Genomic DNA, 18,545 nt, shown 5'->3' on the forward strand with positions numbered 1-18,545 from the left:
TGATTACAACTAATCTCATAAGTTCTGAAGTCTTACCACTATGCTGTAGTGTTTTTCTAGTAACTAACTTGCTTGCATTTTTTTGGAGCAGATGTATCAAGCACCGACCTCAAGTCTGCTTATTATGCTACTGAAAAACAAAACACTACAAGGTAAATTTACGAAGGTTATCGAGTACGTCATTCTCATCTTGAAATCTTAGATTTGGGATTCATCCATTTTGTTTCAAAGCAACGAGTCTAAATGAGCTTTAATTTATTGTGCGTCAGAGAGGAATTTGGTCATAATTATGCCGTAAAATAACCCCATATTCTAACACCATTTATTTACAAGTTATACTTGCAATCAGTGTCATAAAAAATTCAAAAAAGCTTTTTAGTATGTCAAGGTTACAATTTATCATTTCACTTTCATTCACAAGTGTAGACCAGTTGCCTGTCTTATAAAAAACACTCATGAACTAAACTAAGTTTCGCATTATTACTCATCAAAACTGGCAGGTTTTTTTACGACTTTTTTTTCAGTTGTATTAGTGAACTCGGTGTAGGACAATGGGGACGAGATGGTTACAATCTCCCTGATGAGGTACCAACATAAACAGTAGTTTTATAACACATGTAGGCTTTTTCACTTTGATAAATGAGAATGTGAAACGAGAAAGTGTAGTCCTTGGAGATGCATAAGCACTATGTGTACATATGGCACTAACTTGTGCCTTGCACTGAAAAACCTACAATGTAAACATATTGTATCAAAATAAAATTTTAACATGTAATCAATCAAGTTATGAGACTCTTTTTATTTATGAAGCAACTTCTTTAAAAATGTGCTGAAGTCCTTTGGCAACAGACTTTCGTACTGTATGATGAAAGTGTACAGATATAAGTATGTTTAACGTCTAAAGGTACACGTAGCAATTAAAACTGGTATCAATGGTGTGCTGCATAATGGCGTCCTGTCTCCTTTTTTTCCTGCACCCTACACTATCACCTGCAGACAAATGACTTTGTACTGATGCATTGCTATGACTGCTGTATGCCAAGCTGCGTGACTAAACGTATATTCACTCAATCAAAGGCCAGTGAGTCACAAGATTAATTTGGAGTCTGACAAATAATGTGACAATTCTGAATTTGAAACGTAGATATCAGTGTAAGCCTTTGGGGGGTGGGTTGGAGAATGAATGACCTCATAATTAATGACTGCCCCCCTTTATTTCCCTTTGTATGGCTGAAGTGGTCCCTGGATCCTTTAATCTTATGGCCTACAAGTTGAATGGCTTCCCTGACGTGAGCAACAACTCCAAAGAAGAAGAGGAAGAAGCCCAAAATTGAAGCAAATCAGGAGTCTTGGAAACAGTGCTGGGCAGGACAAAGTTCTGCTCTGAACACCCCCAGATGTGCATGTAGACACAGCTGACTGAACCACCAGACCAACATGAACAGAGAGGGGGTGGGATATGGGTAATTCCAGAAATTAGGGGTCAAAAAGTGTGACATTTTTGTGTCCCAGTTACATCTGACCTGTGTTATTTGACATTGCATTCAGACTATTGCTATTTGTTTGGCAGGTAGTTTGCATTAATTCATCACTCTTATGAATCAGAAAGTGTGTTCTGAACTTACAAAATCAAATGTCAGATCTGACAGGGACACAAAAAAAATGGACCCTTCATTTCTGGAATTACCCATATAGCAGACAGGCTGAAAATAATTGGTCAGGACAGGGCACAGGTCAGGCACAGTGATGATTAAATACACCCTGAAGACGTAGGCAAGGAGTGTCAGTTTGTTGAACACCTTGTATCCAAAACTGATGAAGTACATAAACGTTACTCCCTTATGTACAAGATATTCCAATGCTATGGGAAACGTTAGTATCCACTTCATGGTAGACCGGACACTTGTTTTTGGCGAGAAAGAAATGAATAATCACTCAATAAAGTAGGTCTGAAGATGACAAATGTTTGACCAATTATAAAAATCCAGTTGGGTTGCTTTCTGCACGTTATTTTCACAGAAAATATCCTACATCAAAAAATAATAAAAAAAGATTCCTACATGTTTGTGAGTGCCATGCTGTAAATCTCGATGACTACAAAGTACATGTACATCCAAAGACAAAACGAAACAATGTCCTTCTGATAACATTACCATATGAACTTGGTGCTACAGAGAAAAACAAACCCTAGATCGATCGTATTGCAAAACAGAATGAGGGAAAACACCCGGATGTGGTTTGGAATCATCAATGTACTGAGTTCTTTGAAGCCGTTTTGTTTCAACACATTACACTTTCTCTTTAGCATTTTGGCTCAGCCTGAACACAGAATCTGACGACTTGATTAAAAAAAAAAAACAACTTTACCGGGTGCCTCCCCTCCCAACCACCAAAACCGTGAGAAAACAAAATATAACACCGCACCAATTGTTTCACCTCAAGATTTGGTTTCACTTTTGTTTCACTTCACTGGAATGCCTTTGATTAATACCAGCTATTCTCCTTTGTTTCCAGTCTTGTGTCCTGCTTGTAAATCCCCTCATAACTTCAGCTGTCCCTTTCTGCCTCAGGAACTTTTAAAAACAAAAACAACAGGAAACCTCCCCGAAGGCACCTGCTGAGGTCGGCCAAAGTTACCCTGTGTCAGTGACAGGGTTTGCAATGTGATGTGCATGCACTTGTACATGTGGATGTACAATGTACATGTACAGCATAACTGATTAGCTGATGAATCTAAGTTGGAGGCCCAAGGATCCGGATGAGACACCAATTGCATAAGTGCATCTTCCGCCAACAACGCTGGTAGGAGGGGCTTGTAGCTCGCTAACGAAGAGGCTCATATTATACTACATTTCTTTTCAAAGTGCCTTATTTCCCCAAATACTGACGTGCTATATAAAGAGTGCTTCTACCAACATATCTGTGAAAGCAATGATTACCACTGCAAGCCCCACTTGTCAACAGGTTACACATAAAGAAACAACACGCTTGTGCTTTTTAGAGAGCCGAGATTGACCACTAGTGCAGGGTGGAACTCCAATAGTAGTGACTTTTGCACCTTTGATTGGTGAGTAGGACTACCCAGTTTAAGCCAAGTTAGTGCAAAGTACTCAAGTTGTGAATTAACAATCATTTTTGTTTGAACACTTCAATTGGAAAATTTACCTGCACACATATAATGTGTAAAACTTGGAAATCTCTGAAGTACATCTTTGAAAAACTGGTTATTCTTTTTTCCTGTAGGATCTTGTTTATTAATCTTTTTGTCTTGTACATCATTGTTTACATGGACAAATATTTCTGAGAAACTCATCAGTTAATGAATGAACAAACGCCACATATGATGAATATTTAAATCATTTCAATGGCTAACTTGTGTTGCTCACCCTACCAATTAAAAACAAACAAATTTGTGCATTTACCATGTAGGGACAAATAAGTGAACAAAGAATGTGAACATTGAAGCTGTGAATGTCTGAATTGCCTGAACAGGATACGATTCAGTGAACTTTCAAGGAAATTTGGCAAGTTTCTTACATGCGCATGTTTCATGATCGCCAAACACTGAAAGGTGACCTCTACCTTGACCCCAATTATAGTGAGCTCCAGACTTGGTCCTGTTTGAATGGAGGAAACAGATGGGCCGTGAAAAGTTTGGTATGCTTGGCCGTGAAAAGCTTGGTCCCACAGAACATGCACTGGTTTCCAGCAGTCTCTGGTAGTAGTTATACAGCGAATGAATTTAACCTGATCTCCCCAGTCCTGTAAAAGAGACCCATAAATCTAGTGGTAAGTGTTTGCACACCATGTGCCCAGGTGTGTCACTTCAATAAAGTTAGAGTCAAGAGACACACTTGTGGAATGAAACAAATGGACTTTGTGGCCATTTTTCCTCATTGATCTTTGTCTTCTTAGTCCAACTTCTGCAGAGTAACTACTGGGAACAACCTGTGGATTGCTGGTTGTACTATTGGACAAGAACACACAATGATGTCCCTACCTAAAAGCAAGAAGTGTCACGAGTGTGCAGTGACACAGTTTTCACAACCAGTGAGGCAGGGCCCTGTGAGGCCCTGTCTTAGCTGCTCAGTGTCGGTGGATATGGAAGAGGGCCATCAGGCCAATCCATCCCTGCCTTGGTCCAGGAGTGTAAGGGGTGTGACTGAGAATGAGGGGAAGCCTGAGTGCCTTATGCGACAAAAGTCCATTCAGAAAATCATCCACCAGGTCGACACGTGCAAGCGGAGGAAGCTAAAGCGACTAGTGGACAAGCAAGGAGCCTGCAATGTCGTCCACAACACCAAGGTGTCCTATGCCGTCAACTTCATCAACGACATCTTCACAACAATCATTGACTTGCGGTGGCGCTTCTTGCTCCTGTTTTTCAGTCTAGCCTACGTCGCTGGTTGGGTGGGATTCAGTGGTCTTTGGTACTGTCTGGCGTGGCGGCACGGGGACTTGGGATATCGCAGCCGGGGCGATGAGAACTTTATGCCTTGTGTTGCCCATGTAGACACCTACATTGGTGCACTCTTGTTTTCCATCGAGACACAGACAACCATTGGTTACGGTTTCCGCTCCGTTACTGAGGAGTGCTGGATGGGACCATCCTTAGTTGTCATCCAGTCTGTCTTCAGTGCACTGATTGATGCCATACTTGTCGGCTGCATATTTGTCAAAATCGCCCGTCCTAAAAAGAGGGCGGCTACAATCAAGTTCAGCCATGAAGCTGTGATCGCCATGAGAGATGGTAAATTGTGTTTCATGTTCCGCATTGGTGATATACGTAACAGCCACCTATTTGGGGCAACGATTCGGGCCAAACTGGTCAGACCACGCATCACTAAGGAGGAAGAATGCATCCCACTTCACAGCTATCCCATGGACGTCGGAGAATCTGCAGGTGAGGATAACCTCTTACTAGTCTGGCCTCTCATCATCTGTCATGTTATTGATGAGAATAGCCCCTTGTACAAGTACTCTTACTTTGACTTGTTAGATAACTCCTTTGAAATTGTTGTCTGCCTCGAGGGCATTGTGGAGCAAACAGGTCTACTCACGCAGGTGCGAACCTCCTATCTCCCGTTGGAGATCAAGTGGGGTCATCGTTTCAGCAGCCACGTTGTGTCCATGGCTGACACTGACGACAAGCTCAGTGTGGACTACTCGCACTTCAACATCACCTACGCTGTGAGTGACACGCCAAAATGTAGCGCTTATGAGCTCGACTACATGAAGAAAACAGGGAAGTCACTTCGGCCCATGATGGGGAATGGGAATGCCTGGGCTAGGCGAGCACATCAGAACAAATCTGGCAAAAGTTCAGGACCCAAGGAATGCCGACTTTACCCAGAGCTGTTCTCTAATGATGAGGACTGCGAGGAATATGAAAAAGAGGAGGATGACACACCACTACACAACCGAGAGGTGACAAGAAACACATATGTAAATGAAATAGACGAATCGCCAGTTACCACACCAGTGATAACGGGGATGAATGACTGGAACTTTATGGAATCAAATATCTGAAATGTGCTTCTACAATAATTACTTCACACGCAACATTAATTTGTTCTTTTCATGGGCAACACGCTGTTGAAAACGATGCAATCTATACCGCATAGAAATCCATGCAACGGTCATGACTTTTACAAAATATCATTAGCAAAACTACGCAAACACTGAATAAGCAAAATGTAAAAAACTCAACCGCTCACCAAAATAGTCCAACCTTTTCCCTCACAAAAAGGAACTTTGCTAAAAACTACCAGAGCTTTAACATGTACATGTTTGTATTTTAACGGCAAACTTTTCGGCAAAACCTTACACAAATCTTCATAAGACCTAAAATCTAAAATAAACTTTGTTTGTCTGATCATGTATTTCATTTCTTGGTGCAATGAGACTGGAAAAATCTAAAAGCTTTTTCTTGAAGGACTCCCTTGATTTACATGTAATATTAAATTCACAAACATCTATTGTGGGCCTACGTTTAAAATCTAGAAAATGTTAATGTCATTATTCTGCATGTGTTCTCTTGGTGGAAAAACAGTAAATTGTCATTCTGAACAGAAAAACAAAAAAAATCCACTTCATCTCCGTTAAAATTGGTTGCTTGCACTCAAGCTTATTCAGGAACTCGCACATGAACATGTGTGTCACTGTATCACTTCTTAGCTCTTCCAAGTTGGCCTGAACACTTTTGACAATGATCATTTTTATCATAAAAAGAAAAATTATAATCTTGATTTCACAAATTTCCTTGCAAGGACTTTATTACTGTCATCAAAATCGTGACTGGCATTCATTTCTACATGTTATGAAACATACCCTTTCAAGTAAACTCTAGCATTCCAGAAAGAATGTGTGTAAAGCACACTAAAATTGGATTTCCTTTTGAAAATGTGCATATTGTTGGACTTTATATTGAACATAGTATTTATAGCATTGTTGCTTCGGCTGATTGGCTGCTATTATAAAAGTATTTACATATATTTTCACTGAAGTTATTTTTCAGAAGTCAGTTTTAGTTAGCATTAAGTATACATGTGTATTTAGTTTGAAGACTGTTAATGGGGTTCAATTTTTTTCCCCAGGGCTAGCTTTGTTATTAGAGGAAGGGGCGATATTTTCAGTACAAATTTTAATGATTCAAGTGATGAAAACTGTGAATTTGCCTTGTTCTTTTCAAAGTTGCTTGTATAGTCTGTATGTATTCAAGAATGAATGTCGTAACATTTTTATTTACAAAAATTCATACTTTATGTTAATTTGAAGTAAAGCACAGCGATTTGGTAAGCAAGAATGTCACACCAAACTAAACTACATGTCATTAGATCTGCTTTTGTTTCAACTTTCACATGATACGTGCTGTTCTGTGCACAAAACCTAGTAACAGAATTTTTTAATTCAAATTGTTACAATTTCAGGAAAAGCTATGTTCATATGCCTGTCAAAAGACTAAAATTCACACTATCATTTCTAGAATAAACCAGAGGAGCAAAATATCTATACGCCATGTGCAACATGTTTCCGGCTACAAAAGCTAGAATCAGATACTTAATGTACCACTGTAATAATAATAAAATTTAAAAAAATGGGCAGGGAGGTTGTTATGGGCACATTTTGACCAACTTTTGCCCTAAATTGCTATAAATATGTTCCCAACTTCTGTCACAAGGTGTCCAACTCCTGAGTAAATCTTTTGGAAAATGACCAACATGTACACTAAAAAGACAAACATCTGGTTAATTGAGCTTTGTCCAACATTTTTAGGATGTGGGTGCCAGAGGGAGATTGTGTGGGTAAACGTAACTGAAATTTTTAACAAAGAACGGGGCCATCTAAGTACACATATTTATATACACACCCACACAATTGGGTATACACTTTTTTCTTTGCCACTACTGGGACTAACAGCTTGAAAGCACTAACTTTGTGAAAATATTTAGAAAGCTTATGTCAGCTCTTTGAAAGTGCAGACATGTCATCAGTTATCACTATGCCGTGGAGCGTAAAGGGGTCAGCTTGGAGGCTAGCAATTTGATACTGCAAAAGGATCCACAATGGAAAAGGACAATTTTGAAATAAGGTAACCAGGGTTATTCTAGGGAGTTGGTAAAAGTTTACAGCCCGTATCTGTGGCAGTTGTTTTGGGGGTAATGTCCATCTGAATGCAGCGTTGGCTGGCAAGCCTACGACTGGGACCAATCACCCCCCTCTAATGGACGGAGAAGTAGGGCCTGGTTTTAACTTTTAAGGATTGGCTTAATCACATCCAGTGGCTGACCCTACAATGGGGGGGGTTGAGGAGGGACAAAGAAATATTGCTGAGGCGATAAACACCTGTGGGTGGGGCATTGTGGAGAGTGTCCAGCAAGGTTAATGCTAGAGACGGACTCTGTGCACAGAATCAACAGAATTCCCCTCTCCATTTTCAATCCTTGATCTGATTCTGGGTTGTGAAGAAACTACACACTTAAACAGAATTCATCTTTGAGTTCGATGTTTGTGTATATGTGGGAGGGGGGGGCACAAGAGAATTGGGAGAGGGGGAAGCCCCCCCATCCAACCCTTCCCCCACTGTGTTGCCACTGGGGTCACCTGGATGGGGGTGGGTCGTGTACCCCTTCTACTTTTTTGAAAATTATAAATCCCTCCCACACTTTTGGATGCCATGCTGTACTTACATTGCCCCTCTCCCTTTTAGAAACCTGGAGCTACTGCCCAGTAGTGAGGAAGTGGGGCCTGGGCGTGGCAGTGAGACTGCAGATAGGGAAGGTTTCAAAGGGAGGGCAGATTGCATAATTTTGAGGGAATCAGTCAAGTGCCGAGAGATGGATCAGGGAATGTAGGGCTTGAAGCAATGGGTACATTCCTTCCATTTCTTAAAATACTTCACCTTTCTTTCCACAACACAATGGTTGTACAACTCTTCAATGACAAGACCGAACGATCGGGTCAGTGCTAAAAGGTCACAACCGCAATTAACAATCTTTGAAAATACTCTGAGGACCTTACTCTGAGCATGAAGGAAATGTTGTATTGTAACACACAGACATTTCTTTTATTTTTTATTTATTAAATTAGTTTCTGGGACCAGTATATTTAACTTGTAACTAATTTTCTCGCCGGTTTCCTGTTTCAAATAGTACTTTTCAATAAGGAAAATGCAATTTGATGCAATTTTTCAGTGAGGACCATTTAGTACTGACACGATGAAGTGGTTTCTCCAACCAACCTTCCCTCATACCTTCCTTCATACATGTACATAAATGTACAACCACGGTACAACTCACCCTGTGTTATGTTGCCCAAGACTCTGAAAGTCAAACCACAGGGAGAAAGCGGGTTCTTGAGTTAGTCACACCTAGATACGTTTCCTCAAATGGGAATCCTATATTTAAACTTAGCCAATGCTGGCCTAAAATAGTATGGCATCACTACTTAATCCGGTCTATCCCCAGACCTTCCCTGGTTTCCTGTCACTGATGGCAATGACCAATCAGAAATCACGACCTTCTGAAAATTTATTAAATATTAGTGATTCAATACTTCCCGCTGCTGGGCCAACAAGAAATAAAATTGTGTGCGTACAAATGACTCTCTCAGAAAATGATTATTGGCTACCATTATGAGAGATTGTAAACATCTAAATCAGTGATTCTAAACACTTTTATGTATTTACAGCGTAGGAAATTACTATATAACGCATATATATTTCACATAATTATGTAATACATTATAGATTATACAAATATTTACACACAGGAAATAATCTTCATTGTTATTTCTGGCTTATTTCAACCTCTTCTTTCTGACATAAAGTTTGACATATCTCAAAAACAAAGATTCTAATACTGGGCAATATAACTTTCTCCTCAATGAAAAGTAAAGATGACAGCTATTCTAAGCATATAATGATACTGCATACTATATACTTAAAGAGAAGTTGCAGTGAATTTTTCTTAGACACAGTTTTTTCTTCAACTTTGTACTCTTCTTCAATGTATGAAAACTCTTTTACATTCCTGTTCCGTTAAATGCATTGAAAAGTTCACTTTTTAAACAATTAAACTTATGCATGCTTTTCAGGACAACTGAGGGCATTGTTGCTGTGAAGTCATCTAGAAGACATAGTTCAATTCACAGATGTTTCTGTTCAAATTGTGAACCCTGATGTTACTGACTGAAAACATATCTGAGAAAGGGAGTGATGCTTGCTTATTGCTATGATTATAAGCAACAATGAATCAGCCCCACCCAAAAAAAAATGAGTCCAGCAAAATCTACAAAAATACAGGATTTTACAAACCAATGTAATATTAAGGCTGTCTTCCTGGGAAGACATCACAGTTTTCCTAATTTTTCCTTATCAATAATTGAATATTAAAATACTTATTACCATAAAAAAACAAAAAGACAGTAAACTACCCTTTGAATAATGAAACAAAAGTTGAAAATAAGGTTACTGAGACACAAAGGTGCATTTGAAGGTTTGTACTAAAACAACTTGATTGAAGTTTCTCTTTATAGGCGTTCCCTTGCTGTGGCCTTCAAGAAATGTCTAATTCAGGAGGAGACAAGGCAAGGGTTTGGTCAGGACACTGAAGCCAGAGCTGTTTGATGTGTGACACATTAGTCTGTATAACATGTATAAGGTCACCCTGTGTCCAGGTTAGACCTGTTACACTTTCAGGGTCACCTGATAACTGCCAAGCCATTGGGGATCCGGAGCATCAGGAGGGAGTTGTGCACACTCTATCATGAGTGATTACCAACTTCCTTCCAGCAAGCTGAGGTGCCTCACTAGCAGAGCAGTTCAGTTCTTTTTTGTGTGTGACTGGGTGAAAGAAGACTGTCTAGTGCAGGGTGGTGGTGACCTTCTTTAAGGCAGATAACTGGAATTCTAAGCTACATTGTGGTATACAGGTGGAAGTCCAGTGAAGCTATTCAGAATAAGTATGTATTGTTCTGCCAGATTTTCTTCATTCTGTTTATTCGCCAGTGCATGGTTAAAGGCAAAGTACACGTTAATAAAGTTCCTGGTCCATGGACCGGATGGAAAGGAATGTGCAGTACAGATGTAGGATAAGTTGCTATCACTAGTATCAGCACCATGAGTTCTGGAAACTCTAACTGGACAGGATCTGAATGCGGAAGCTTGTATCATTGACTTTAGGGCAGAAACAAAAATTGACAGTTTTGGTCTACAGCCAGAAAAATGCATGTGGGATTGTTATATTCTTAGCAATAGTTTTGTTGTGTTGAGAAGACTCCATCCGAATTACTGCATGCAGAGAGAGCCGACCTAGGGCAGGTACGTGATTGTACAAACAGACCAATAATAACAGGTGGCTGTGAATTTTAGCAGAATGTTCACTAGTGGAAAGCATTCCTGATAAAATGTTAATGTTACAATCCATAAAGTTTGAAAGGAGATTTGCATTTTGGCAGAATAAATAACATGTTGTATTTTGGAACAAGCTCAGCCTGTGCATTTCAGAGGAAAAAACCTGTTGTTGGTTTTGCTTTGTTTTGTACTTTTTTCTTACATTAAAGAGCAACTCGAAGGAAAACATGTTTTCTCTGATTTTAAAATAAATAAATATGGAAGCGTCCACATCCAAGGCAGTGTCATTTGTCTTCAGAGCTCAACTATAACAAGCTCAAAAGGGCTTCTTTCATTTTTTTTGCCAAGATGCAAATTCTGAAAATGCTGAATGTAGATTGCGTCATTCTGAGAAAAAAGAAAACGAGGGGAACCTTCGCCCTATGTTCATAGTGGATAAACCCTTGTGCATGTCAAACAATGCATCTAGCCATTGTTTGGCATGCACAAGGGTTTATCCACTACGAAGTACGAACACAGGGTGAGGGTTCCCCTTGGTTTCTGTGTTTTCCTCATAGTTGCTCTTTAATAGCACCTTAAAGAGTTGATACATGGATTACCTCTCCAATAATCTGTGTCATTTTCAAGTTGTCGGGTAGTTTTTGCTGATGATTGAAACAAGACCAAAGCAAATCAAATATGAACAAAAGGTTTTGCTTCTCTTTTGTAACACTTGTGATCCACTTCATGACGTACATGTATACAAACTTTCAACAAGTTGGTAATACCCTGACCTGTTCAATGATAAATCAACAGGTACAATGACTTGGTTTCAACCTGATGGGGACATTTCTGGAGACAAATGTTTTCCAGCGGCTAGGCTTTGGGATCCAGTGAAAACCCTATAACCATATGCATTGTGAACTCTGTATAAACTAAGATAAGAGAGCAATAACACCTCTATGGTATATCTGGGAGTACTGAGTGGGGCTGTGTATATATGCACTATTATAAAGCTAACAATGCCAAAAAAAAAGGGATCTGTTGTTAGATATTATGGACTTTGGATCCTGTCTAATCACCAGTTCTTTGGCAGACTTCCATGCACCAACAGCCTGTACAACTAACAGGGCACTGGAAAGTGGTAGTTTGATTGAATTTGAGATAACTTTTTTTCAAGCTGAAACAAAGTGAACTTTGCCAGCAATTAATCTTTGTCTTTTCATTGTCAGCAGATAGAAAAGGCAACCCTTGGAACTGGTCGTTCGATCGAAAGGAGCTGCCAGAATGATTGTATCGTCAGAGGAGAAGAAGTGTCGCGAGTGTGAGGTGATACGATTCTCACGGCCACCTGGTCAGGGACCAGTCCGCCCATGCCTGAGCTGCTCAGTGTCAGAAGAATTTGACGAGAGGGATCACACCATCCCAGCGCTTCCCTGGTCGGAGAGTTTCAGTGATGTTACCAAGAATGATGGGATGCCGCGCCACCTCCAGCGACGCAGATCAGTGCAGAAGATCATCCATCAGGCCAACATGCGCAAGAAGATGAAGCTGAAGCGACTGGTGAACAAAGATGGCTCCTGCAATGTCATCCACAACACCAAGGTCACCCACAAACTCAACTTCCTTACGGACATCTTCACAACGCTCATTGACTTGCGATGGCGCCTGATGCTCCTGTTTTTCAGCCTGGCTTACGTCAGTGGCTGGGTGGGGTTCAGCGGCCTGTGGTACTGTCTAGCCTGGAGGCATAATGACCTGGGATATCTGAGCCGCAACGACACCAGCTTTGAACCCTGCGTGGCTAACGTTGACAGCTTCATCGGCTCCTTTCTGTTTTCAGTTGAGACACAGACAACCATCGGGTACGGCTTCAGATCTGTAACTGAACAGTGTTGGATTGGCGCCACCTTGGTTGTCATCCAATCAGTCTTCAGTGCACTGGTCGATGCCATCCTCGTTGGATGCGTATTTGCTAAAATCGCACGGCCCAAGAAGCGAGCAGCCACCATCAAGTTCAGCCGTAATGCCGCGATTGCCGAGCGCAATGGCAAACTGTGCTTCATGTTCCGCATTGGGGATATTCGGAGCAGTCATCTTTTTGATGCCAGGGTTCGAGCTCAGTTGATTAGACCAAGGATCACCCAGGAGGAAGAATGCATCCCACTGTACAGCTATCCCATGGATGTTGGGGCGTCGACATCTGAGGACAATCTCCTTCTAGTCTGGCCTCTCATCATCTGTCATGTAATTGATGAGAAGAGCCCCATGTACAAATACTCCTACCTTGATTTGTTGGAGAATTCCTTCGAAATTGTCGTCTACCTGGAGGGTGTTGTGGAACAGACCGGACTACTCACACAAGCTCGTACTTCCTACCTGCCATCAGAGATAAAATGGGGCCACCGATTCAGCAGCCATATCGTCTCCATGACCGAAACGGATGACCGCCTTAGTATTGATTACTCACAATTCAATGTCACCTATCCCGTGGCCGACACGCCCCGGAACAGTGCTTACGAGCTTGACTTCATGAAGAAAAATGGGAAATCCCCAAAGCCCAATATGGCCAACGGGAAAATGAGGAGCCATCGGAGCCTGCCCAGTGACCTTGGAAGCCTAGGTATGAGGAAGACCAGCAAGGAGCTGCGATTCGCCGAGAAGATGGAAGAGAAGTTCCACTATACAGAGGATGACAATCCACCGGATTATAACGGTGTAGCCATGACATGCATTGACGAAATAGATTCTCCTCCATCCACGCCAACAATTTCAGGAGTACGTAGGTGGGAATCAATGGAATCAGACGTCTGAGGACAGTTACCGTGGTAGCTGCTCAAATGAATTTGTGCATGGTGGAGCAAGGTAATGAATACATGTATATATTCACTGCTCAATTTATTTTTGAAAAGGACTACACACTTGAGCATCAGCACGATAACACTTCCCACTTCATTGTGGGTTCAGATACATGTAGCAAGTGGAACTTTTTCAGACGCATGTTGCCTGATGGAATTAACCAAACTTACCATTTGATGACATCTCTCTACAGACACAACTGAGCTGAGCTCCGATGTTGTTTATTTTTTGCTGAATTTGAAGTAACTTTTTTGGGTGAAAAAAAAGTGACAGGTTTCACTTTGAATGCCTGAGGCCAAGTTTCTTTGATACTTCAATTACGGTTGGCGTGAAATGTGAATACACAGAATGCATGAGCACAAATATTAACTATGCTCCAAGTATCTCCTATTGCATGCAACAAGTTAATAGAGATTTTACCACTGCAGTATTAGGGCCAATTACCTTTATGTTTTAGCAGGAAGTGATCAGAACTAAATTGTCCTTTGTAGAAAGCTTATCTTATATGTACACAAAAATCAATAATGAAATAAATTCATTCAGGGAGTCTTTCAAGATTCGTGGAGTCTTCAAGTTCAGGCAAATCTGGTCATATTGGTCTATCATAGATGTTTTAAACAAACATTCTTTGGATAACCCTGCTTGTAAGCTCAATAAAAGTATGGCGAGATGTGACTTTGGAGCCTTTAAATATGCTTTGAAATTAATTTATTAAGGTTATTCTTTTGTGTGCGGGCCTTATTATGAATGTCTAAAGCAGAAATGACCAACCAAAACTTTCCGGTACTTACTGGTATGTATTTGATATTCATTCAAATCTGCACTGAAACAAAGCCAAGTTGGAGGTCTGGTTAGTCGGAGTTTGGGTTGAAAATTTACACATATATAACTTGCTTAATTTCACTTGTTAAGACACAAAAATTTAAACCAGCTGAAGTACATGTCGTGACTTGTTTAACTGGGAAATATTAGATCAGTTCTTGCAGCTCAGTCACTACCTGAGCTGCAAGACGTGCGTCTTTGATTTGCTGGAAACAGTCACACCTGCACCTGCTAGTCCTAGAAGAAAGACTACTCTTTTAAAGTCCTCAGGAATTTCCCAAGGCCCACGAAGTTCTCTATTTAGAAACTTCTGGATGCAATGCTTGCAAATGCAATGTTTGTTAAAACAACAGTGTTCAAACTGCATGAGAAGTACATGTAAGTACAAAGTCTTTCAAGCAAGTTTATTCCAAATTGAACAAAAATCTTCTGCATAAAGAGCTAGTTCACCTTTTTTTAATCAACAGGTACACACCGTACATCTTCCAATAAGATGGCACTCATTCAAAGCTGACTACAAAGACAAAACCTAAACAAAAGACTTGAAACATAACAAAGAAAACTGATTGCAAGCTACTTAGCACGTGTTGCCTTTGGTTTCCGAAAGGAATTTATATAACTCAAATCCTGTTGCACATATTTTGACCCTACATGTAGTAGTACTATTCTGAATTTAAGAGAATGTTGAAGTGAACTGTGAATCCTTGTAAATCTAACAGAATCAAATAGAAGAGGTTAAACAAATAAAAGTCTCTTGTTCACAGGGCCAACTCAACGACAGGAAACTCTTCAGAACATTTCCACCAGTCAATCATGTGGGATGTAGGGCTACGCACTCAGGAGTATTAACATAAACTTTTAGTACAATAAGTATTACAGTATGTTAGTATGCAAAGTTCAGTGGCCATCATTCCAACAAGTCTTAAAATATAATCAGTGGTGCCAAGATCAGCATATGGAATCAAAATGTTCCATCCAATGGCAATATCGTGAAGTAACATGTACGCATACCAAATATCTTTCTTGAGAAATGAACACAAGTGCCTTCTCTATGAACTTCAAAAGACACAACTGGTTAACAATGTCCATTTTAAAAGAAGTTCTGTTAAGTATGAATTGTTATATTGACATGGCAGGATCCAGAATAAACCAGAAACTGACAATAATATCTAGTATTTTCTACTCTTTTATTTTATTACTATATACTTGTAAAAACTTCTACATCCCTTGATTATATTTTTCAAAAGGTATACACATACATTGTATCAGACAGCTCTCTCATCTGACAATTTGTAGTTGACAAACCTCATTAAATTTAACCACGTTTACAGACCACAGAACCAAAGCTGCAAGATAGTACAAATAGATCAAAGAAAAGGTACCGTCACAACTCTTTGAACACAAACTTCAGCTCAATAAATAGGCTTACCATGTGTCACGAAATGCAGTTAACAATTACAAAGGAAGGCAATGAAATCTTGGCTTTCCCACAAAAGGAAGAATTGTTGAGAAACAAGACTTAAAAATACACACACCCACGCACACAAAAGGGGCAAGCACCAGGTTGAAATCTTTAAATCATGAGCCAATGGGAAAAAAAAGATGAATTGGGAAACGAAACGTACAAAAATTCCAGAACCTTTTTTGTGAACTATATTATTTTACCCATTGTGTCCCATGAGGTGAAAGTTCAAGTAGGTACACCAGCAACGAACCAAAGTACAAAAGCTATCCCATTTCACCAGAAACCACAGATTTTGCAGGGGACTATCAACAGGTGGTTTGGGTAAATGCTTTCCAGGGGGTTAGATAGAGTTATCTGGCTTCGTTATGTACATAGTGTATCAAAAAGTCTTAGCTGAAGCCAGTCACGTAATGAAACAGCAAACAGTTATAATGCCAGTGCCAACCCTATTTTTTCTAGACCATGACAAAATCTGTCACTTTGAACTTATAGTTATATTGGAAAAAAGTCATTGTTTTATAATTTTTTTTAAAAACTCTACTTGTCCCTTATTACTCTCCAAAATTGAAACACTTTCCACTCTGCAGTTTGGGCTACCTTGTTTCCCGACGAACTCCCTGTTCCCATAAATCAAGCATGGTTTCATATTTCAGGTGCTGATCTTAGGAACTAGACTGTGGGGCAGACTGTACACATGTCATGCCCTCATTCTTTTGTATTTTATAAACCAACTTCATGTATGCGACATTCTTGCTTTTGAAATTTCGCTTGATGGTCATACTCAATATTCTCATGAGTGTTGCGTACACACAAATGTAGATGTTTGCTTTCGTTTGTTTGATCTGTGTACAGGTACATGTTGATGCTGTTGTAATTTGGGAAGCCTCTGCCTGAATTTATGACAAAAAGTCACCTCTCAAGGTGTTTTGGGACAAAGTTTGAATCTGCTGCAAATGTCTCCATTCTGAGTACCTAAACATAAAATATACATTTTTATTTTTTCTTAGTTTACAGCTCCAAAGCAAGTTTCCAGAATCTTCCCCCAAACAGCTTGGGGTATAGCACTTCTTAAACACAATCCACCCAGGATGTGCACAGCAGAATTGTCGCCTTGGTAGGGACCTGGGAATTCTGGACACTGTGACTCAAATCTTCCACTCTGCCTGCTCAATTTCCAGATCCCTACCCTCTAGGTCAGCAGAACAGCCCCCAGCCCAATCCAGGCCTCCAACATGTACCCTCGACAGACCTGACAAGTGCTTTCAGTTTAAATATTCTCATATGTGAAACTGGGGAGGAGAATCCACAACGCACAGTCAGTGGCGTAGCCAGGGGGGCCTGGGGGAACATGTGCCCCCCCAAATATTCCGGGTGTCCCCAGGTGCCCCCCCCTGAAAAAAAAAACGGAGGAATGGATATTGAACAACAGTAACAAAGACTTGCCCAAAAAACACACCACTGAAAGCTGGTACCCCTCCCATAAGATGCTGGTGCCCCTTTGTGCCCCCCACTAGGAAAATCCTTGCTACGCCGCTGCGCATAGTATCAAACTTAAGCTAAATAGACGTGTGAATTTTGCACCTCAGCAGTGATGCTCAATCTCTATGTTCTTAATTTTTTCTTTCTACTACAATCACTGTTTTTCAATTAACCATAATTTTCAGTTTTTTGTTCTGCTATTTTTAAATGCTCAGTAGTGCCTTTTCAAATTTTATACTGATGCAAATTTCCATATTCGTATGCAAAACTGTGATGTCATTCTAGGATGAAAATCTAAATATTGCATTCCTTTGGGTATGAAAAACTGCTTTGGTTTTGAATACTTTGCCATTCTATTTCCCTTTCTTTGATGATTCATTGTTGCGTGAGTACATGGTAATAAGCCAATGAGCCATCGGAAGTGTTTTCAAGGACCAAGTTTTTGCTTCATTTGAGGGAGAGGTTTATTTTCAACCGCTTGACTGAAACAGGTGGTACAAATGAATTGGACTCTCCACAATGGACTCTCCACATGATGTCTTTTTCACTCATGCAAGGCTGAAGACCAAACCAGGCAAGGGCTGCAGACTGCGAATAACAGAGAAGGGAATCATTGTGATAGCAAACATTCTCATTTGAATTATCAAAGATTATAGACAAAACAAGTGCGAGACTTGGTTTGGAAATTCTAAAGAGACTGTATGATAAAATAAATACAAACACAGTAGGCCCCTATCTTACAGCATTAGCCTGCACATGTGAGTACATGTAGTTTAGGGACTCAGAGAAACAGTTTGACTTTGAAATAAAAGAATATAGAAAGAAGAACCACTATGGGCAACACTGTTTAGTTTGATCAAAGGGTTTATCATGAGAATAATAATAATTGAACATTCATATTGCTCCCTTTCCAATTGTTACATTACACATGATCAAAAGTGCACCACAAACTAAAACAATGTAGATAAATGTAATAAAAAAAACAATTAAAACTCTTACAATTAAGACCCACACAGTTAATTTAAAAAAGCCTCAAGTCTATGTTCTTCTCTTAACTGCCTGGGGAGTGAGTTTCGCAGTTTTGGAGCT

At 40.1% G+C, this 18,545-nt stretch overlaps 1 long non-coding RNA gene and 2 pseudogenes across 17 annotated transcripts in view; 2 read left to right on the forward strand and 1 right to left on the reverse strand.

Annotated features, from left to right (window-relative positions):
- Nucleotides 1-18,545, reverse strand: part of LOC110980296 (uncharacterized) — a 53,347-nt gene that overhangs the window by 24,592 nt on the left and 10,210 nt on the right. For 4 of the 10 annotated variants that reach the window (XR_015426023.1, XR_015426024.1, XR_015426021.1 and 1 more), the window contains exon 3: nt 3,538-3,617. The exons of 5 other annotated variants lie outside the window; for them this stretch is intronic. This is a non-coding gene — a long non-coding RNA (uncharacterized LOC110980296). Of the gene's footprint in view, nt 1-36; nt 128-3,537; nt 3,618-18,545 lie in introns of all 10 variants that reach the window. One more of the 10 variants, XR_015426025.1, reaches the window with a different exon arrangement.
- On the forward strand, nt 2,696-7,007 carry LOC110980292 (G protein-activated inward rectifier potassium channel 3 pseudogene; annotated as a pseudogene). 4 transcript variants are annotated; one of them, XR_015426014.1, is made up of 2 exons: nt 2,696-3,067; nt 3,916-7,007. The product of XR_015426014.1 is annotated as a G protein-activated inward rectifier potassium channel 3 pseudogene, transcript variant X3 (transcript). The 4 variants fall into 4 exon arrangements; XR_015426015.1 differs by having other exon boundaries at nt 3,930-7,007; XR_015426013.1 differs by lacking the exon at nt 2,696-3,067 and adding an exon at nt 3,627-3,789.
- Nucleotides 9,979-15,678, forward strand: LOC110980293 (G protein-activated inward rectifier potassium channel 3 pseudogene; annotated as a pseudogene). 3 transcript variants are annotated; one of them, XR_015426018.1, is made up of 2 exons: nt 9,979-10,461; nt 12,064-15,678. The product of XR_015426018.1 is annotated as a G protein-activated inward rectifier potassium channel 3 pseudogene, transcript variant X2 (transcript). The 3 variants fall into 3 exon arrangements; XR_015426017.1 differs by having other exon boundaries at nt 9,980-10,461; nt 12,067-15,678; XR_015426019.1 differs by lacking the exon at nt 9,979-10,461 and adding an exon at nt 10,541-10,819 and having other exon boundaries at nt 12,067-15,678.

The sequence above is a fragment of the Acanthaster planci genome, linkage group LG07 (genome assembly GCF_054643075.1).
Source record: "Acanthaster planci isolate LZ-2023a linkage group LG07, COTS_SCS, whole genome shotgun sequence".
In the NCBI taxonomy this organism is placed as follows: domain Eukaryota; kingdom Metazoa; phylum Echinodermata; class Asteroidea; order Valvatida; family Acanthasteridae; genus Acanthaster; species Acanthaster planci.